The sequence below is a fragment of the Tachyglossus aculeatus genome, unplaced genomic scaffold (genome assembly GCF_015852505.1).
Source record: "Tachyglossus aculeatus isolate mTacAcu1 unplaced genomic scaffold, mTacAcu1.pri scaffold_307_arrow_ctg1, whole genome shotgun sequence".
Taxonomy (NCBI): Eukaryota; Metazoa; Chordata; class Mammalia; order Monotremata; family Tachyglossidae; genus Tachyglossus; species Tachyglossus aculeatus.
The window spans coordinates 15,852-39,506 of record NW_024045021.1 but is presented as its reverse complement, the minus strand read 5'-3'; the positions used below and the strand labels follow the sequence as shown (position 1 = coordinate 39,506).

The following is a 23,655-nucleotide window of genomic DNA, read 5'->3' as shown; positions in this document are numbered from 1 at the left end:
ACCCCAGCTCAAATGCATCAGTCCTCTACCACGTTCTCTTCTCTATTGTCACCGACCTCTTGCTCACATCCACTGCCCTGCCTGGAGTTCCCACCCACTTCACAACTGGATGGCTACTGTTGTCCCACTTCAAAACCCCGCTAAAGTCATATCTCTTCCAGGAAGCCTTTTCTGATTAATGTATATCTCCTCACCCTGTTTTCTCCCTACTGCCACTTTAACCATTCTGTGTCACCTAAGCACCGTTGATTATATTCATTCCCTTCCACCCAGGATCTCTTTATATATTTATATAAGAGAAGCAGCGTGGCTCAGTGGAAAGAGCACGGGCTTTGGAGTCCGTGGTCAGGGGTTCAAATCCCGGCTCTGCCAATTGCCAGCTGTGTGACTTTGGGCAAGTCACTTCACTTCTCTGGGCCTCAGTTCCCTCATCTGTAAAATGGGGATGAAGACTGTGAGCCCCCCGTGGGACAACCTGATCACCTTGTAACCTCCCCAGCGCTTAGAACAGTGCTTTGCTTACAGTAAGCGCTTAATAAATGCTATTATTCTTAGTATACATATATATATATATATATACTGTATTGCGTCTCCCTCCCTGCAATCCATTTTCACGTCTCCCTCCAATCAGTCAGTCAGTGGTATTTAGTGAAGGCTAACTGTGTGCAGAGCAGTGTAGGAAGTTCTTGGGAGATTAAAATATAACAGAGTTGGTAGATGTTTTCCTGGCCCATAATGAGTCCAGAGGCTCACTAGGTTGTAAACTCTTGGCGGGAAGGTATCATACCTGCCAATATTACTAGACTCTCCCAAGCTCTTAGTAACATGTTCTGCCAAGAGTAAACAATAAATTGTACGGATTGATTGATTGATTACACGATCGTTGCCTTCCAATATCCAGCCTGTCCTGTTACAATAATAACAACACATTATTTTTATTCTGTCATTATGCAATAAGTTGAGAAATGCACTTCAAGGTCTGACCCATCTAATTCCTACTGCATTTTAAGTCCTTTCTTTAACATCCCACCCTTGCATCCAAAACCTCTACCTGTTTTCGAGGTCCTACCTCCTTATTCCCCCTTGCCGGTAGGTGGTAACCTTAAAGTATAGATGCCAGAAGATTCGGTAAGAAGCATTTTAGTTGGGCCCCATAGTTTCACTTCTCCAGAAATATGAGGCTCCATGCTGAAATGGAAGGCAGTATTCCCCAAAACAAGCTTGGTTCAAGGGTGACAAAGCACATACCTTGGACAGCAATTAAACTGGACTTGGATCTGGACAGAGACAGACTCTGCTTGGGGATTGTAAATGTTCCACTGAAGGGCTATAAATTCTCTCTGTTCCACTCTTCTGGGATTTCAGCCACTGAATAGCAATTAAAGCAAAGAGGAGATTATGACAATGTTCTTCACGCAATCAATTTCTCCCTTATTCACCTGAATGGCTGAGTTTGTTCTTAGCACTATATGGTCTACTGGGGAGAGTTTAGATAATTAGCCCAAAATAGTAAAGCGACTTAAAGTCTTGTTTGGAAGTTAAAGATGATCATGGATAAATTCCCCACTTCCGTTATTCTATTTTTTTCCCCTCCCCTTCAGGGAACTATGATATTCACTGTTTCCTGAAGACAGAATTCTCCCCAAGAGAAGCAAGAGGTACTTTCAGACAACGGCTGTAAATTTCACATTCCCAATGAGTCAGATAGACACATCTCATAAATTCAGAGGGTTTTGTACTCATAAATTTTTTTGAGGAGTGCTTTAATTTTTTTCTTGCTTTTTAAGTACTCCCATTGTCTGGACCCTGCCTAGAATCTACTAATTTTCTTTTGATTCCTCATCTACATATCAGTTGTACTGATTGAGCACTTACTGTGTGCAGAGCACTCTACACAGCCTTTGGGAGAGTACATGTAACAGAGTTGGTAGACACAATCGCTGCCCACAGGGTTATAGTCCATCAATCAGTAGTTTTTGGAGAGGATTTACTCTGTGCAGTGCACAGTATGAAGCACTTGAGAGAGCACGATCATGTTAGTTAACCAAGTACCTGACTTAAAAGAGTTTATAATCTAGTAGGTAAAACAGAAACAGCAGAGTTGCCTGTGGATCCCTTTTGATACACAGCCTGGTTCAACAGTTCCATTTATTGTTTTCACCCCAGCACTTTTTACAAGATTCTGCACAAAGTAAGTGCTCAATAAATGCCCTAACAGACAGACTTCAACTTGACGTTTTGTTTTAGTTTGTTTGCTTGTTTTATTTTTATTTGCTAAGCATTTACTATGTGCCAGGAACTGTACTAAATGTTGGCATAAATACGGAAAAATCACGTCAGACCCATTTTTCTACAAAAATGATCACTTTTTGTACTCCCCTCTACTGGAGAACCTCTAGTGTTTGCCCAAAATAGGGAACCTTACCTTGATTCAGGAACCAGTTCCCCTTCCATAACATTGGTCCTATGGCAAAAATCGGTTTCAACTTATGTTTCAAATTAAGGTGCAGTTTTCAGGGATATTATAATTCCAAGAACTGCCTCTACTACTATTACTACTATTAATGATGGTATTTGTCAAATGTTTACTGTGCACCAAGCACTGTTCTAAGAGCTGGAGTAGATAAAAGGTAATCAAGTGGTCCCTCATGGGCCTCACAGTCTTAATCCCAATTTTATAGATGAAGCAACTGAGGCACAGAAAATTTAAGTGACTTGCTCAAAGTCACACAGCTGATAAGTGGTGGAGCTGGTATTAGAAATACTACTACCACTATTACTACTATTATGACTATTTGGGCTATTATGACTACCAATACTATTACTGATATTACTACCACTAGTATTATACCTTCTCAGGGTCGCACCTGGAGAGTTTCCAGTACTCTACCAATCTAGGCTAAAGGAGGGAGAGTCATGAAGAGGCCTACCCATTCCATTCCTAGCTTGGGCAGTGGCTAGAGAGTGGAAGGTTTGGGCAGGGGCTAGCGAGTGGAAGGCAATCTGCTACAAGTCAAAACTCACCTGTGCTGGGCAGCAGTGGCATGGGAGAGAATTGAGGGTGGAGACTCAGGTTTACTTCGTGGAAGGAGTCAATGGTAAGACACGTCTGTATTTTTACCAAGAAAACTCTGTGGATACATTACCAGAACGATTGCAGATGGAAGCAGGGCATTCTGGTAGAGATGTGTCCATGGTGTTGCAAAGGGTAGGACACAACTTGACAGCATAAAATAACAACAACAACCATTACTATGGCCACTACTCTTACTGCCTCTACTACTTCTATTACTACCACTATTATCATTACATTGGCCACTCTACTACTACAACTACTACTATTTGTTAAGCGCTTACTATGTGAAAAGCACTGTTCCATTATTTCTATTATCACTATGGTCATAACTACAAGCTCTACTACTACTGCTATCACTATGGACACTAATCATTCAATCAATCAATCAATGGTATTTATTGATAGCTTACTATGTGCAGAGCACTGTACTAAGCACTTGGGAGAGTACAACAGAACAGAGTTAGCAGACACATTCCCTCACCACAATGAGCTTTCAGTCCAGAGGGGAAGACAGACATTAATTGAAATATATAATTTACAATGTATAACTTAAAATGCGTACATAAATGCTGTGGGGTTGAGGGCGGGATGAATATCAAATGCCCTAAGTAATAGTGATAATGGCATCTGTTAATCACTTACTATGTGCCAAACATTGTACTAAGCACTGGGATAAAAACAAGATAATCAGGTCTCACATGGGGCTTACGTTCTTTATACAAGGTAGAATGGGTACTGAATCCCCATTTTGCCAATGAGGGAACTGAGACACAGAGAGGTAAAGTTAATTGCCTATGCTTACTCAACATGTAAGTGGCAGAGTCAGAATTAAAACACAGGCCCTCTTACACCCAGGTCTGTGCATACTTTTATTTAGTGGTATATTTGTTTTGATCATTCTATATGTAGGGAAGCGGAGTGGCCTAGTACAAAGACAACAGTCCTGGGAGTCAGAGGACCTAGGGTCTAATCCTGGCTATGCCACTTGTCTGCTGTGTGACCCTGGGCACATACTACGCACTTAACAGACACCATGAAAAAACAAACCAACTATTTTTATGCCTGTCTTCCCCATTAAAGTGTAAGCTCCTTTGGGGCAGGGGACGTGCATCTACTTTTCTGTGTACATCCCACGTGCTTGGTACTTTGCATTGCACTCAGTGGGTGATTAATAAATGCTCTTTCGACTACTAAATCACGAACATTCCTCTGGCATTCTTCCTTTCAGGACTGATTTACTGAAACACCTCTTACAGATCTTGTGTGAAATCCCGCAGTGTTTCAGGAACCTAGAAAGTCATATACCTAAAGTGAAGAGTCAAATTTGGAGAGGGATATGGGATCCCAATATGATCGAAAATCATTTAACTCTGAAGTTCTTCCTCATGTCTCATCTAAAGCCTTCTTGCTACAACCAAGGAGGGTGGTCTAGTGGATAGAGTATAGGCCTGGGAGTCCGAAAGACTTGGGTTCAAATTCCAGCTCTGCCCCTTTTCTGCTGTGTGACCATGGGCAAATCACTTAACTTCTATGAGCCTCAGTTACTGTATCTGTAAAATGGCTATTAAGACTGTGAGCCCCAGGTGGGGCATGGGCTGTGTACAACTCAATTATCTTATATCTACCCCAGTGCTTAGTAAAGTGCCTGTCACATAGTAAGCACTTAACAAACACCATTAAAATAAAATGGAGTCTCAAAAAACCAAAAATTCCATCTGTATTTGTCTTTGCCTCCATGAACTAAGAGTTCCCCATTGGAAACCCTCATCTCCCCTGAACTTTCTTGAGGACTCTGACAACCTCTCAGTTTCAGAGGCTGAAGATCCGAGGGTTGAGCTTGAGAGAGAGTTTGGTTTAGAGCATGACATTACCTGGCCCTGAGACAGAATGTGGTAGGATTTTGGAAGACGGTAGCAGCTCCATAGAAGAGATAGGCCACTATTACGCGTGAGGAGCAGGTAGTCAGGGCTTTTTGTGATATTGGCATGACCCCTTCCCCAGGATGGTTTGAAGAATCTGCCTATAGGGGGCCATTATGATTGAGATTGCGGGGAGGAGGAACAGAACACCACTAAGAAAGAGACCGTTCTCATGGATGGTGGTGTTATGACAAACCAGTTCCAGGAGGCGGGAATCTCACAGAAGAAGTGATGAATTTCCCGGGAGGCAAAGAAGAAGAGATTCAGAGTGCAGACACAGTGAATCAAAACATTCCGCAGGGCTGTCAGCCAGGACCCGGCTACCATCAGCCATTAAATCCATCAGGTCCGACCTCCCCAAATTCTCTTCCCCCCTTTCTCCAACCCCCCGGCTCTCAACATTCTCTGCTACTCTCCCATCCTTCCCAGCGGTATCCTCAGAGGAACTCTCCTCCCTCCTCTCAAGTGCTACTCCGGCCACCTGTGCTTCTGACCCCATTCTCCCCCTTTTAGACTGTGAGCCCACTGTTGGGTAGGGACTGTCTCTATGTGTTGCCAATTTGTACTTCCCAAGCGCTTAGTACAGTGCTCTGCACATAGTAAGCGCTCAATAAATACGATTGATTGATTGATTGATTCCCTCTCATCTTATGAAATCTCTCGCTCCATCCCTTCTCCCCTCCTTAACTTCCATCTTCAACCACTCACTCTCCACTGGTTCTTTCCCCTCTGCCTTCAAACATGCCCATGTCTCTCCCATCCTAAAAAAAAACCTCTCTTGACCCCACCTCACCTTCTAGTTATCGTCCCACATCCCTCCTACCATTCCTTTCCAAAATCCTTGAACGACTTGTCTACACGCGCTGCCTAGAATTCCTCAACAACAACTGTCTCCTCGACCCCCTCCAGTCTGGCTTCCGTCCCCTTCATTCCACGGAAACTGCCCTCCCAAAGGTCACCAATGACCTCCTGCTTGCCAAATCCAACGGCTCATACTCTATCCTAATCCTTCTCGACCTCTCAGCTGCCTTTGACACTGTGGACCACCCCCTTCTCCTCAACACGATATCTGACCTTGGCTTCACAGACTCCGTCCTCTCCTGGTTCTCCTCTTATCTCTCCGGTCGTTCTTTCTCAGTCTCTTTTGCAGGCTCCTCCTCCCCCTCCCATCTTCTTACTGTGGGGGTTCCCCAAGGTTCAGTGCTTGGTTCCCTTCTGTTCTCAATCTACACTCACTCCCTTGGTGACCTCATTCGCTCCCACGGCTTCAACTATCATCTCTACGCTGATGACACCCAGATCTACATCTCTGCCCCTGCTCTCTCCCCCTCCCTCCAGGCTCGCATCTCCTCCTGCCTCCAGGACATCTCCATCTGGATGTCTGCCCGCCACCTAAAGCTCAACATGTCGAAGACTGAGCTCCTTGTCTTCCCTCCCAAACCTTGTCCTCTCCCTGACTTTCCCATCTCTGTTGACGGCACTACCATCCTTCCCGTCTCACAAGCCCGCAACCTTGGTGTCATCCTCGACTCCGCTCTCTCATTCACCCCTCACATCCAAGCCGTCACCAAAACCTGCCGGTCTCAGCTCCGCAACATTGCCAAGATCCGCCCTTTCCTCTCCATCCAAACCGCTACCCTGCTCATTCAAGCTCTCATCCTATCCCGTCTGGACTACTGCACCAGCCTTCTCTCTGATCTCCCATCCTCGTGTCTCTCTCCACTTCAATCCATACTTCATGCTGCTGCCCGGATTATCTTTGTCCAGAAACGCTCTGGGCATATTACTCCCCTCCTCAAAAACCTCCAATGGCTACCAATCAATCTGCGCATCAGGCAGAAACTCCTCACCCTGGGCTTCAAGGCTGTCCATCACCTCGCCCCCTCCTACCTCACCTCCCTTCTCTCCTTCTACTGCCCAGCCCGCACCCTCCGCTCCTCCACCGCTAATCTCCTCACTGTACCTCGTTCTCACCTCTCCCGCCATCGACCCCCAGCCCACGTCATCCCCCGGGCCTGGAATGCCCTCCCTCTGCCCATCCGCCAAGCTAGCTTTCTTCCTCCCTTCAAGGCCCTGATGAGAGCTCACCTCCTCCAGGAGGCCTTCCCAGACTGAGCCCCTTCCTTCCTCTCCCCCTCGTCCCCCTCTCCATCCCACCATCTTACCTCCTTCCCTTCCCCACAGCACCTGTATATATGGATAAGTGGTTGTACATATTTATTACTCTATTTATTTATTTATTTATTTATTTATTTATTTATTTTACTTGTACATTTCTATCCTATTTATTTTATTTTGTTGGTATGTTTGGTTCTGTTCTCTGTCTCCCCCTTTTAGACTGTGAGCCCACTGTTGGGTAGGGACTGTCTCTATGTGTTGCCAATCTGTACTTCCCAAGCGCTTAGTACAGTGCTCTGCACATAGTAAGCGCTCAATAAATACGATTGATTGATTGATTGATCAGCCCACAGACCTTAGGACGCATGAGGACTGGATACTGCTGAGGGTGACAGGTGGTCAGGAGGAGACACGCAACGACCACCAGCATCATGAAGAGAAAGAGCTGGATTCCACAGCCAACGAAGGAAATGGAGTTGTCCCCTGACAGGAAGTTGGCTGCCATCTTGCAAACAAAGATGGAAGGTACAGCAGGTCCATGAGGAAGAGCTGGCTGAGGAGGAAGTAAATAAGGGTGTGGCGTCTGAGGTCCAGCCAGATGAGAAGGATCACAGTGGCATTGCCAAGTAGAGCCAACAGGAACGCCAGCATGATGATGGTGAAGAGGAGTCCAGGGACCCTAACCCTAACGCCTCACCCTGGGCTTCAAGGCTCTCCATCACCTCGCCCCCTCCTACCTCACCTCCCTTCTCTCCTTCTACAGCCCACCCCGCACCCTCCGCTCCTCCGCCGCTAATCTCCTCACCGTACCTCGTTCTCGCCTGTCCCGCCATCGGCCCCCGGCCCACGTCATCCCCCGGGCCTGGAATGCCCTCCCTCTGCCCATCCGCCAAGCTAGCTCTCTTCCTCCCTTCAAGGCCCTAGTGAGAGCTCACCTCCTCCAGGAGGCCTTTCCAGACTGAGCCCCTTCCTTCCTCTCCCCCTCGTCCCCCTCTCCATCCCCCCATCTTACCTCCTTCCCTTCCCCACAGCACCTGTATATATGTTTGTACATATTTATTACTCTATTTATTTATTTATTTATTTATTTATTTATTTATTTTACTTGTACATATCTATTCTATTTATTTTATTTTGTTAGTATGTTTGGTTTTGTTCTCTGTCTCCCCCTTTTAGACTGTGAGCCCACTGTTGGGTAGGGACTGTCTCTATATGTTGCCAATTTGTACTTCCCAAGCGTTTAGTACAGTGCTCTGCACATAGTAAGCGCTCAATAAATGCGATTGATGATGATGATGATGATGATGATGGTGGTGGAAGAGTCCCACCAGATCCAGTCATTTCCTGACATCTTGTTATCCTTTCTGCCTGTTGCTCTTTGCATCTCCTCCTCAATCTTGCAAATAGTTTTCCAAGAGTTTTATTCCTGAAAACACAATGCCTTGCTGGCCCCATTTGGTTGGGCCTTGCATGCTTTGCCTCAGAAGGTCCACTTCCCCTGCCGCCCCGCCACCCACCCACCTTCCAACGTTATGCTTCTTGGCCTCAGCACCAATGGGCTTCCTGTTACTGAATGGTCCACTTCTCCCATGACATCTCAGCTCCTGCACTGTGCTCTTGTCCAATAATCTTATTATAATGACTGTAGCTTTTGTGAGGCACTTACCATGTGCTAACTGCTGAGGTAGATTCAAGATAATCAGATCAGCCACGATCTCTGCCTCACATGGGACTCACAATCAGAACAGTAGGGAAAAATAGATAATTAATCCTCATTTGCCAGGTGGGAAAAGTGAAACAGAGATAATAATAATAATAATAATAATAATAATAATAATAATGAAAATTGTGACATTCATTAACACTTACTATGGTCAAGTACTGTACTAAGCACTGGGGAAGACACAACATAATTTGGTCTCACATGGGGCTCACAGTCTAAGTAGGCGAGAGAACAGTTATTGAATCCCTAGTTTGCAGAAAAGAAAAATGAAGTGACTTGCCCAAGATCATAAAGCGGGAAAGTGGTGGAACAGAGATTAAGATCCAGGTTTTCTGTTTCTCAGTCTTCTGCTTTTCCCACTCAGCCGAACTAACTGTTTTACCCTCTCTTACCCCTCTTTCTTCTAGCTATTAACATTTTCATCTATTTAGCAAACCACACCCTTGAAGTACAAGCCTCTATGTTCTCCCATTCCCCCACTGGTAATTTATCTTAATGTCTATCTTCCCGCTAGACTGAGAGCTCTTTAATGGCAGGGAAAGTGTTTTCCTCCTCTCTTGTATTGTTCCTTCCCGAACTCTTAGTTCAGTGCTTAGCACACAGTAAGCATTTAATAAATACCATTGATCGATAGTTTGCTTGATTGAGGGTGAGCCCTTAAAATTAAACACTGGACGTAAGGATGGCTGGGCCACCTCTGTGCCGGACAGTGGACAAATACCATCTATATGAGAAGCAGCAATGACCTAGAGGAAAGAACACTGGCTTGGGAGTCAGAAACCCTGGGTTCTAATCCTGGCTCTGTCAATTGCTTGCTGTGTAACCTTGGACAAGTCACTTAATTTTTCTGGGTCTCCGTTTCCTCAACTGTAAAATGGGGATTAAATACCTGTTCTCTCACCTACCTATGTGAGCCCCAAGTGGGACAGGAACTGTGTCCAACCTGATTATCTTCTATCAACTCCAACACTTAGAATGATGCTTGACACAGTGTATGCACTTAACAAATACCAGTCAATCAATCAAGAGTGTTTATTGAGCCCTTACTGTGCATTTACCGTGAGATTACTGTTCATTGAGATCTTGAAAGAATACAATATAACAGAATTGGTAGACACATTCCTTGCTCACAACGAGCTTACATTCTAGAGGGGAAACAGACTTATTACAAATAAATAAATAAATTATGGTTAGGGACATAAGTGTAGTGGGGTTCAGTGAAAGTTAAATAAAGGGTCCAAATCCTAATGCAAGGGCAATGCAGAAGGGAATGGGAGAGGAGAAAATGAGGGCTTAATCAAAGAAGGCCTCTTGGAAGAGATATAATATATCACTGTCCACTCAAGGTTTGCTCTCCCCTTGTGTTTTCTGTCACCTCCACACCTCCCAATCGGGATCAACTTCAAGAAGGTCGTCTTTATAAAGCAAAGCCATTTCAAAACTCCATCTCCCTGAGAACATTTATCCAAGGTAACCAACTGGGGTAAATACATTCAGATCAACCACTGTCCTCACCGTGCAATCAAAGACAGAGGAAGAGCACATATCTAAATCACATTTTAGAAATAAGGAAACTGAGGCACCGAACAGTTAAGTGATTACCCCTTCTATTTTCCAACTCTGCCAACTCTCTTGAAGACCTCATTTACTCCCATGGCTTCAACTTTCATCTCTATTCAGAGGATTCCCAAATACTTCTCCAACTCTGACCTCACTCCTTTTCATTCTTGTGTTTCTTTCTGCCTTCATGACATTTCTGCTTAGAAGCCCCACCAACAACTCAAACTTATCCCCAACGGAACTTCTCATTTTCCCATGCAAACTCTGTCCTCTCCCTGACTTTCCAATCCCTGTAGACAATGCCACCGACCTCCCTGTCTCACGAACCCATAGCTTTCATTCAATCGTATTTATTAAGCACCTATCTTAGCATTATCCTCTACTCACGTCTCTCATTCAGCCCACACATTCACTCTGTCACCAATCTGTCCTTTCCTCTCCACCCAAAACTGTTACCATCCTGATCCAAGCACTTATCATTTCTGACCTTGACCACTGCATCAGTCTCCTTCCTGATGTGCCTGCCTCCTGTTTCTTCCCTCTCCAGTCCACACTTCGCTCTGCTGCCTGGATCATTTTTCTGAAAAATCTATTCAATCCATATCCCCCAACTCTTCAAAAAATCTCTAGTGGACGTCCATCCACCTCCGCATCAAACGAAAACTCCTCAACATTGGCTTTCAGGCACTCAATCAGCTCTCTTCCTTCCAAAAACAATAACGATGGCATTTTTAAGTTCTTACATGCGCCAAGCACTGTTCTAAGCGCTGGGGGGATGCAAGATAATCTGGTTGTCCCACATTGGGCTCACAATCTTCATCCCCATTTTACAGATGAGGTAACTGAGGCACATAGAAGTTAAGTGACTTGCCCAAAGTCACACAGCTGACAATTGGCAGAGCCAGAATTGGAACCCATGACCTCTGACTCCCAAGTCCATGCTCTTTCCACTGAGCCACGCTGCTTCTGCTTCTACCTATTCTTTCTGATCTCCTACTACAACCCAGCCGGCATACTTTGCTCCTCTAATGCCAACCTAATTCCTGTACTTTGAGCTCATCTCCCTTGCTTTCAAACCCCTTGCCCACATCAATCAATCAATCAATCGTATTTATTGAGCACTGTACTGTGTGCAGAGCACTGTACTAAGCGCTTGGGAAGTACAAGTCGGCAACACATAGAGACAGTCCCTACATCCTCCCTCTGCCCTGGAATTCACTCCCCTGTCAAATCCAACAGCCAAAAGACAGACCTACCTTCAAAGCCCTACTAAAATTGCATTTCTTTCAAGAAGTCTTCCGTGATTAATGTCTCATTTCCCCACCCTGTTCGCCCTCCCTTTTGTGTCACTTATGAACTTAGTCTGTACCCCTTAAATATTTTGTTACTCACCCCATCCCCAGTCCCATAAACACTTATCTAAGTATTTTCACACTCTGATGTTTCCCCTATCGCTTATGTATTTCAATGTTTGCCTCCCCCTCTAGACTGTAAGCTTCTTAAGGGCAGAGATTGCATCTGAAAACTATTTTGTTGTACTGTCCCAAGTGTTTAGTAGCTAGGGTGCTATTGAAGTAGCAACCTGACCTAGTGTGTTGAACACAGACCTGGGAGTTGGAAGGACCTGAGTTCTAATTCCAACTCTACCACTTGTCTGCTCTGTGACCTTGGTCAAGTCACTTCACTTCTCAATGTTTTAGTCACCTCATCTGTAAAATGGGCATTATGACTGTGAGCCCCATGTGGGACACGGAGTGTGTCCAACCTAATTAGCTTGTATCTATCCCAGCACTTAGAACAGTGCCCAGCACATAGTATGTGCTTATCAAATACAAAAAAAGAAACACAACAACAAAAACCAACCAACCGAACACAGAACAGTAAGCAGTCAATACGTTCCAATGATTTATTTCATTATTTATTCTGATATTTTATCCTGCGATGTTTCTCTACTACCTTTTCCTGCTGTTCCTACTATTAGAAAATAACCCTGTATGCCTGCCTCCCCAAGCAGAGTGTGAGTTCTGTTTGGGCACGTTTTGCATTTTTTTCTTTTGTACATTCCCAAGCACTTAGTACAGTGCTTTGCACTCAATAGGTGCTCAATATCTACTACTACTATTTCTCCAGCTATTGCCAGGTAATTCCCTCATTGACCTGTTCTAATGCCGAACAACCTGTAACTTCAGGGCCTCCTTCCTGGACTCTTTCCCAAATCCTGCCTGCTGCTTTTAAACACATTTCCTCCCGTTCTGTGTGCAGTGGAGATGGAGAGAATAGCTGGTGAGTTCCTCTGAGGAATAGCTCCTCAAAGATCCAAATGCCACTTCTAAATCAATCTCTTCTCCAGGCTTCTTGAAAAATCCAGTTCCCAAAATTCACCCAAACCAGATACTTTTCTCTTTCTTGTAGCCTGAGACCCAACACTGAACAAATAAGAGGAAAAACTCAGCTGAGATCTGAGCTGACTGAATTGTCACCTAGTTCCTTTTTTTTACCTTCACAGAGTCTGCAGGGATAAATGTCCCCAGTGTATAATTAACTCTCTCTCTCTTAGGTTTAGTTGAGCTCTGCTCTCCTCCCCATCTCCCACATAATAATAACTGCGGTTTTTGTTAAGCGCTCACTCCATGCCAAGCACTATACTAAGCACTGGGGTAGATACAGGATAATGAAGTCCCACATGGAGCTCGTAGTCTAAGTAGGAGGGAAGACAGGTATTCAATCCCCATTTTACAGATGAGGGAAATGAGGCACAGAGATGTTAAGTGACTTGCCCAAGGTCAACTAGCAGACATGTGGTGGAAGGGGAATTAGAATCCAAGTGATGATGATGTTGATCATGGTGATGACGATAAAGGGGGCATTTGCTATTTTTTATATTTACTGAGCATTTAAGTGTGTGCAGAGTACTCTACTAAGTGCTAAGTACACTATTACATTATAACGGACATATTCCCTGTCATCTTTGTGATGCACTTACTAGGCTGTAAGCTCGATGTAGGCAGGGAACATGCCTGCTACTTGGTTTGTACTCTCCAAGAGCTTAGTACAGTGTTCCGCACATAGTCAGTGCTCAATAAATGCAATTGATTGATTAATGAGGCACCCAGCACTGTACTAAGAGCTGGGTTAGATACAAGATAATCAGGTCAAGGTTGAACATTGACCCTGTCCCTCTTCAGGCTCTCAGTTCAAGTAGGAAGAAAGACAGGTATTTAATCCCCATTTTACAGATGAGGAAACTGATTAAGATTTCAGGATCAGAAACCTGCACAACAGTGGAAAAAGAGAAGCACAATGAGACACTGGACCATCAACATCTAAGCGTATATATCCCCTTAGGCTTTCTCCAAGGGTGAGACCTATCAAGAAATCAATATACTACCAGTGGTCTTTCAACTAGGCTACAAACAGTAATAATAATATAAGTATAATATTGGTTAATACTTGCAATGTGTCAAGCACTTCAGAGTTGGGGTAGATACAAGATATTCAGGTGGAATACAGTCCCTCTCCCACACGGGGCTCTCGGGCTCAGTCTAAAGGAGAACAAGGATTGAATCCCCATTTTGCAGATGAGGAAATTAAGGTGCAGAGGATTTAAGTGATTTTCCCAAGGTCACCCCGCAGGCAGAACTGGAATTAGCACACAGGTCTTCTGACTCCAAGACCTGGGCTCTTTCCAATAGGCCAAACTGCTTCTAATATGACCAACACAAGAGGAGGAGGAAGAGGCAGAAGTGTTTATTAGTGATCCATTAATTCGGGGTGATCTGATAAGGGAAACATCATTGTAGACTTGTCCAGACCACGATTAAAGTTTGCCAAGAGATTCTTCAATCAACAGATTTATTGAGAGGTCACTAGGTGCAGCACACTGTACTAATCACTTGGGAAAATACAATACCACAGAGCTGGGAGACATGTTACCTACGCGGCTCAGTGGAAAGAGCATGGGCTTTGGAGTCAGAGGTCATGGGTTCAAATCCCGGCTCCACCACTTGTCAGCTGTGTGACTTTGGGCAAGTCACTTAACTTCTCTGGGCCTCAGTTCCCTCATCTGGAAAATGGGGATTAAGAATGTGAGCCCCCCGTGGGACAACCTGATCACCTTGTAACCTCCCCAGCGCTTAGAACAGTGCTTTGCATATAGTAAGCGCTTAATAAATGCCATTACTATTATTATTATTACCCACAGTGAGACTGAATCACAGTAATGTAAATTACGTTGAAGTAAATTGTTTTATCCACAGTTGGTGAGCACAGGGGTGGCCATTCAGTCACTTAAATCATAGTCATTTAATCTTGAGAGACAGCATCATCTCTTCTTCAGCTTAATATGGCACTTGTTAAGCTCTTACTCTGTGCGAGGCACTGTACTAAGCGCTGGAGCAGCTACAAGATAATTGGGTTGGACTCAGTCCCTGCCCCACATGGGGCTCACAATCTAAATTGGAATGAGGAGGATTAAATCTCCATTTTACAGATGAGGTAACTGAGGCAAAGAGAAGATAAGTGACTTGCCCACGGTACACAGCAGACATGTGGTGGAGCCAGAATTTGAATCCAGAACCTCTGACTCCCAGGCCTCTACTCTTCCACTAGGCTATACTGCTTCCTAATCACAATGCCTGGTATCTGCCTAACTTTAGCTTTGACCCCCACCATAATATTAATGGTCGTAGTTATTAAGAACTTACTATTTTCCAAGCACTGTTCTAAGCACTGGAGTAGAAAGAAAAAGATCAGATCAAACTCTATCTCACATGGGGCTCAGATTCTAAGAGGGAGGGTGAACAGGTATATAACGCCCATTTTCATCATCATCAAATGCCTTTAAGTCGTTTCTGATCCAAAGTGACTCTATGCACATATTTTCTCCAGAATATCCTATCTTTGGCCAAATCTGTAGACATCTTGGTATATATATATAGTTTTCTTTGTAAAAATAATACGGAAGTGGTTTACCATTCCCTGCTTCCATGCAGCAAAAACTTTAGTCTCTGCCATTGTCTTTGATCAACATTTCAATTACTTGATCATCTGCCTTTGACTCTTTCCCATGCCGATGCTGAACAACACATCTGAATCAACTTTGTCTGAAACTTCGGCATAGACCTTTCCATTATGGGTAACCCTGATGAGAAAATCCTCTCAGGATCGCACCTGGAGAGTTTCTACTACTCTACCAGTCTTGACTACGGGAGGAAGAGTCAAGCAGAAGCATACCCATTCCATTCCTAACTTGAACAGTAGCTAGCGAGTGGAAGGCAATCGGCTACAAGTCACAACTCACCTGTGCTGGGCAGCAGCGGTATGGGAAAGAGTTGAGGGTGGAGACTCAAGTTTGCGGCGTGGAAGAAGGCAATGGCAAACCACTTCCATATTTTTACCAAGGAAACTCTATGGATACCCTAACAGAATGATTGCAGGTAGAGGTGGGGCAGTGTGGCTCAGTGGAAAGAGCCCGGGCTTTGGAGTCAGAGGTCATGGGTTCGAATCCTGCCTCCGCCACATGACTGCTGTGTGATCTTGGGCAAGTCACTTAACTTCTCTGGGCCTCAGTTACCTCATCTGTAAAATGGGGATTAAGACTGTGAGCCCCACGTGGGACAACCTAATAACCCTGTATCCTCCCCAGCACTTAGAACAGTGCTTTGCACATAGTAAGCAATTAACAAATGCCTATTATTATTATTATTATTATTATTATGATGATGATGATGATTATTATTATTATTATTATTATTATTATTATTCTGGGAGAGAAGTGTCCCTTTCAGGCCCTACTGAGAGCTCACCTCCTCCAGGAGGCCTTCCCAGACTGAGCCCCCTCTTTCCTGTCTGCCTCCTCCCCGTCTCCATCCCCCCGCCTTACCTTCTTCCCTTCCCCACAGCATCTGTATATATGTATATATGTTTGTACGTATTTATTTATTTATTTTACTTGTACATATTTATTCTATTGATTTTATTCTTTTAATATGTTTTGTTTTGTTTTGTTCTCTATCTCCCCCTTCTAGACTGTGAGCCCACTGTTGGGTAGGGACCGTCTCTATATGTTGCCAACTTGTACTTCCCAAGCGCTTAGTACAGTGCTCTGCACACAGTAAGCGCTCAATAAATACGATTGAATGAATGAATGAATGAATGAAAGTGTCCATGGGTCCATGTCCATCCTTGTGAATGAGATGGAGAAAAGTCTCTAGACTGTAAGCTCCTTGTGGTCAGGGAACAAATCTACCAAATCTATTATATTGTACACTCCGAAGTGCTTAGTACAGTGCTGTGCACACAGTAAGTGTTCAATAAGTACAATTGACTGATTCATTCATTCAATCGTATTTTTTGAGCGCTTTCTGTATGCAGAGCACTGTACTAAGCGATTGGGAAGTACAAGTTGGCAACGTATAGAGATGGTCCCGATCCAACAACGGGTTCACAGTCTAGAAGGGGGAAACAGACCACAGTACAAAACACGTAGACATGTGTCAAAATCGTCAGAGCAAATAGAATTATAGCTATATTGCACATCATTAACAAAATAAATAGAATAGTAAATATGTATAAGTAAAATTTCTACAAATGTATACAGGTTTTGTGAGGAGGGGAAGGAGGTAGGGCAGGGGGTGATGTGGAGGAGAGGAAAAAGGGGGCTCAGTTTCCGAAGTCCTCCTGGAGGAGGTGAGCTCTCAGTAGGGCTTTGAAGGGAAGAAGAGAGCTAGCTTGGCAGATATGTGGAGGGAGGACATTCCAGGCCAGGGGAAGGACGTGGTCGATGGCGGGACAGGCGAGAACGAGACAGTGAGGCGGTTAGCGACAGAGGAGCGGAGGGTGCGGGCTGGGATGTAGAACGAGAGAAGGGAGGTGAGGTAGGAGGGGGAGAGGTGATGGAGAGCCTTAAAGTCAAGAGTGAGGAGTTTTTGCTTGGTTCGTAGGTTGACAGGCAGCCACTGGAGATTTTTGAGGAGAGGAGTAACATGCCCAGAGCGTTTCTGTACAAAGATAATTCGGGCAGCAGAGTGAAGTATAGGCTGAAGCGGGGAGAGACAGGAGGATGTGAGATCAGAGGGGAGGCTGATGCAGTAATCCAGTCGGGATAGGATGAGAGATTGAACCAGCAAGATAGCGGTTTGGATGGAGAGGAAAGGGCGGATCTTGGCGATGCTGTGGAGGTGAGACCGGCAGGATTTGGTGACGGATTGGATTTGTGGGGTGAACGAGAGAGCGTAGTCGAGGATGACACCAAGGTTATGGGTTTGTGAAACGGGAAGTGATGGGAAAGTCAGGGAGAGGACAGGGTTTGGGAGGGAAGATAAGGAGTTCAGTCTTGGACACATTGAGTTTTAGATGGCGGGCAGACATCCAGATGGAGATGTCCTGAAGGCAGGAGGAGATAAGAGCCTGGAGGGAGGGAGAGAGAGCAGGGGCAGAGATCTAGATTCGGGTGTCATCAGCGTAGAGATGATACTTCAAGCCATGGGAGCGATTGAGTTCGCTAAAGGAGTGAGTGTAGATAGAGAACAGACGAGGACCAAGGACTGACCCTTGAGGAACCCCTACAGTAAGGGGATGGGAAGGGGAGGAGGAGCCCGCAAGGGCGGCTGAGAATGAATGGCCGGAGAGATAAGAGGAGAACCAGGAGAGGACAGAGTCTGTGAAGCCAGGTTTGGCTAGCGTGTTGAGGAGAAGGGGGTGATCCATAGTGTTGAAGGCAGCTGAGAGGTCGAGGAGGATTAGGATAGAGTAGGAGGCATTAGATTTGGCAAGATGGAGGTCATTGATGATCTTTGAGAGGGCTGTTTCGGTGGAGTTTAGGGGACGGAAGCCGGATTGGAGGGGGTCAAGGAGAGAGTTGGCATTGAGGAATTCGAGGCAGCGAGTGTAGATGACTCGTTCTTGGAGTTTGGAAAGGAAGGATAGGAGTGAGATAGGGTGATAAGTAGAAGGGGAGGTAGGGTCAAGAGAGGGTTTTTTTAGGATGGGGAGACGTGGGCATGTTTAAAGGCAAAGGGGAAGGAACCAGTGGTGAGTGAGCGGTTGAAGATGAACGTTAGAGTAGGGGGAGAGAAGGAATATTGCTTAAGGGTGAATATCCCTTCTTGTGAGCCTATTTCCAGTCCAGTCAAGCAGTATTCATTATCAGGGTATTTGTTAAGCACTTACTATGTGTCAAACACTGTTCTAAGCACTGGGTAGATACAAGATAAACAATCAGTCAGTCATTTGTATTTATTGAGCACTTATTGAGTGCGGGGCACTATAATAAGTGCTGGGAAGAGTACAATATAACAGACACATTCCCTGCCAACAACGAGCTTACAGCCTAGAGAGGCACTTACTATCTAGAGCTCTCCCATTTAGTCCCAGGGAGCAGTGCTGTCTAGTGGAAGGATCCCCTGCTCTACCACTTGTCTTGACCTTGGGCATGCCACTTAACATCTGTCTGCTTCAGTTTGCTCATCTATGAAATAGGGATGCAATGCATGTTCTCCCTCCTACTTAGATGGTGAGTCTGATGATTGTGAATCCACCCCAGTGCTTAGTGTGATATTTGGCACATAGATTAATAATATTATGTTGATAATGATGATAATGATTATCATTATCAAGAGCAAAGAAGGGATTCAGAGTATCACTGAAGACATACACTTTGACACTCAACCCATTCCCACAGCACATATGGCCATATCCTTAAAATCTACTATTTCCCCTTTCAGTAAATGATTTTAATTCCTGTCTTCCCCGTAGACTGAAAATAATCATCATCATCATCATCATCATCATCATCATCATCATCATAATCATCATCATCATCATATTTGTTAGGCGCTATGTGCCAGGCACTGTATTGAGTGCTGGGGTGGACACGAGCAAATTGGGTTGGACACAGTCCCTGTCCCATATGGGGCTCACAGTCTCAATCCCCATTTTACAGATGAGGTAACTGAGGAACAGAGAAGTGAAGTAACTTGCACAAGGTCACACAGCAGATGAGTGGCAGATCAGGGATTAGAACTCATGGCCGTCTGACTCCCAGGCCCATGTTCTATCTAATACTCCATGCTGCTTCCTATAATGGTCTTTGTTAAGTGCTTACTATGTGCCAGACACTGAACTAAGCACTGGGGCAGATACAAGCATATTGGGTTGGACATAGTCACTGTCCCACATGGGGCTCACAGTCTTAATCCCCATTTTACAAATGAGGTAACTGAGGCACAGAGAAGTTAAGTAACTTGCCCAAGCCCACAGAGCAGACAAGTTGCAGAGCCAGGATTAGCAACCATGATGTTCTGATTTCCAACTCTGTGCTCTAGCCACTTTGCCATACTGCTTATATGATTGAATAATTGAATAAAGAACTGGAGGCGGGAAGAAGTGATCTGTCTGAAATGATTTGATTTCAGCCAGCCCTGGTGGAAGGAAATTGGGAAAGAAGACCTCTAGAGGATTTTAAGAATTCTGAGGTGCTGTGATTCTTGGAGCTTCTCTCTCTGGAGGCTCCACCTACCATGAGGCCACTCCCCTTCTACCAGAATTAGCTGTTCTGATGCCATAGGGTCAGATGTATAAGAAGCGTCCTGCTCACTGAGCCCATGGCACAATGGATGTGAATGATCATGTGCAGGTAAGGTTGGAGAGGGCTTGGGGTTATCACTTCGTCCTGACTTTGTTTCCCACTCCCAAATAATATTGGTCAGATTCCAGCAGAGACAGAGTTGGACAAACAGAGTTGGGACTAGCAGTTGCTGGGGAAAGAACCAGGGAAAGAGAAAATTAAATGGTGAAGGCTAACTAGAGGAGATGGGAATTCAGAAAAAAAACTTTTGAAATGGGAAGAGGTGCATTCCGGTGGATTTGAAGAGGCTGGGACTGTCTCTGATCTGATTGCATTGTATCTACCCCATCTATCTATGCATTTGGCCGACATCAAAGCTAACAAATGTCCTAGTTATACATATTATTGAGAGAGCACCACGGATGAGGAATGACGTAGACAAGAGAGAGGAGGCAGGGGAGTCGAGCTCAAGACATTGTGATAAATAATCCTAGCCATTCTCATTTCAATCTTGGGTGAATTGGAAACTTTTTCTAAAACGTTTAATGCTTGGGGCATTGCTCTCAGTAGCAGGCTGTTTTCTTTTAAGAAGGATGCCATAATTCTATCAAGAATGCCAAGAGGATCAGCCAAAATCAGTAGACAGATGGAATATGGAGAGGATCTATGAAGAAAGTTTCAGAATTTGGGATTAGTTAGAGACAAGACTGCTGACTGATGTCATATCTGTCTTTTCCCCCCCTGCAAAGTGTATTGCTTCACACATATTTGGTGCTTAATAAATGCTATTCCTCCTCCTCTTATTACACTGAAAAAGAACCATCACGAAGACAGCCTGGACTATCCAAAATAAAAAAAAAAAACCCAAAATAGAAAGTCTCCTCTGTTGTATCTAGAAGAATTTGGGGGTGATATTAGAAAGAACTTCCTGACTGTGGCTCCAGGTTAGGAGGGGGTTTTATATAGTCCCTGACCCAGATTACATTTAAAAACAGGATTATATTCTGCCTGGTTTAGAAGACTGAACCACGTGAGTCCCTAGAGCCCTTACCACCTCTCAGAATTAATGGATCGATCAATTAATCAATCGATGGTGCTTACAGAACAGAAGAAGAGGAGATGAGGGCTTAGTCAGGGAAGTCTTCTTGAAGGAGCTGTAATCTTAATAAGGCTTTGAAGGTGGGGAAATTGATTGTCTGTCAGATATGAAATGGGAGGGTGTTCCAGGTCGAAGGCAGGATGTGGGTGAGAAGTTGGAAGTGAGATAGATGAGATCGAGTTACAGTGGGTAGGTTGGAATTAGAAGAGTGAAATGTGTGGGACGGGTTGTAGTAGGAAAGTAGTGAGGTAAGGGAGGAGGGGCCAGGATGATTGAAAGATTTAAATTCAATGGTGAGGAGTTTCTCATTGATGCAGAGGTGGATGGGCAATCAATGGAGGTTCTTGAGGAGTGAAGAAACATTAACTGAACGTTTTTGTAGAAATGTTATCTGGGCAGCAGAGCAAATTTTGGACTGGAGTGGGGAGAGACAGGAGGCAGGGAAGTCAGCAAGAAACCCTTTAGGTTGTAAGGTCCTTGTGGGCAAGGAATGTATCTACCATCTAGGCACTTAGTACAATGCTCTGCACACAGTAAGCTCTCAATGAATACCACTGATTGACTGACTGATTGATTATGAAGTACTTAGACTGTGATCCTCATGTGTAACTTGATTATCTTATATCCACTAGGGTGCTTTGTACTGTGCTTGGCATATAGAGAAGCAGCCTGGCCTAGTGGATAGAGCATGGGCCTGGGAGTCAGAAGGACCTGGGTTCTAATCCCAGTTTTGCCACTTTTGTTAATGGTATTTGTTAAGCATTTATTCTGTGCCAGGCACTGTACTAAGCAGTAGGATAGATACAAACTAACTAGGTTGGACACAGTCCATGTCTCATATGGCGCTCCCAATCAATCCCCATTTTCTAGATGAGGTAACCGAGGCACAGAAGAGTTTAGTGACTTGCCCAAGATCACATAGCAGCCAGGTGATGTAGCCTGGATTAGAACCCAGGTTTTTCTGACTCCCAGGCCTGTGCTTTAACCATTAGATCACACCTGTTCTCTCTCCAACTTTGTCTCTGAGCCAGCCCCATCTGGGACAGAGAATGTATCTGAAGTGATTAACCTTAGTACAGCACTTGGAGCATAATAAGTTATGCAAATGCCAAATATCATTCTTCGTCTTATTATACCATTTTCTTGTGTACTTTAGCAAGCGATTACTACAGTGCACTGTGCACAGTAAGCATTCAATCAGTACCACTGATTAATTGGTTGATTCCCATTAGATTTTGAGCCCAGGTTGAAATATAGACTACTATCCCACTACTAACATCATATAATAATTATTACTTTAAAAAATTATAATAGTGATATTAGTGGGGTCTCTCCTCCATTAAGCATTCCGTGACTGACTTCTCATTCATTCATTCATTCATTCAATCGTATTTATTGAGCGCTTACTGTGTGCAAAGCACTGTAGTAAGCGCTTGGGAAGTCCAAGTTGGCAACATCTAGAGACGGTCCCTACCCAATAGAGGGCTCACAGTCTAGAAGGGGGAGACAGACAACAAAACAACACATATTAACATAATAAACAGAATATGTAAATATGTACAAGTAAAATAAATAGGGTAATAAATCTGTACCAACGTCTATACAGGCGCTGTGGGGAGGGGAAGGAGGGAGGGCGGGGGGGAGGGGGAGAGGAAGGAGGGGGCTGAGTGTGGGAAGGCCTCCTGGAGGAGGTGAGCTCTCAGTAGGGCTTTGAAGGGAGGGAGAGATGGCGGCTGTGGGGAGGGAGGGCATTCCGGGGCAGGTGATAAATGGCGTGATTAGAAGGGAGGGGAAGCGGTACTTCTCATCCTATTCTCCCTCCCTTCTGCATTTCACCCCACCCCAAAGCCCTTATGTACATATCTATATTCCATGTACTATATTATTTTTATGGTATTTGTTAATCAATCAATCAATGGTATTTTTGAGTGCTAACCATTTGCAGAGCACTGTACTAAGCAAGTGCTTAGTCTCAACCATACTAATCAGGTTGGATACAGTCCATGTCCCATGTGGGGAACACAGTCTTAATTCCCATTTCACAGATGTGGTAATTGAGGCCCAGAGAAGACAAGTGACTCGCCCAAAGTCACATAAACAAGAGGCAGAGCTGGGATTAGAACCCAGGTCCCTCTGACTCCCAGGCCTGTGTTCTATCCATTAGGCCACACTGCTTCTCATCCTTATCCTCTGTAATTTCTTTTACTGCTTGTCTCCCCTACTCGATTGTAAGCTCCATGAAGGCAGGGATTATGTCTACTAACTCTATTGCAATTTCTCGAGCACTTAGTAGAGTGCTCTGCCCATAATAAGCGCTTACTGAATACCATTCATTGACTGACCGATTTTAGGGATTGTGCCCATTTTGAGAATCGTAAAGCTACCATGCTTTGCACATAGTAAGTGCTTAATAGATGCCATTATTATTATTATTATTATTATTATTATTATTACTATAGCATTTAGCCCAGTGCCTGACCCATAAATAACTCTTTAATAAATATGATGATAATGATCATAACTAACTGTGATAATGATCATCCTAACCATATTACTGCCACGGGGGTCAATGGCATCAGTCCCATTCTTACTGTT

At 44.5% G+C, this 23,655-nt stretch overlaps 1 non-coding gene across 1 annotated transcript; it reads left to right on the top strand.

The window, feature by feature from the left end:
* The first annotated feature begins 15,547 nt into the window (after positions 1 to 15,547).
* Positions 15,548 to 15,685, top strand: LOC119923854. The gene has a single exon (XR_005448984.1). It is a non-coding gene; the product is annotated as a small nucleolar RNA SNORA7 (small nucleolar RNA).
* The last annotated feature ends 7,970 nt before the right edge of the window (positions 15,686 to 23,655 follow it).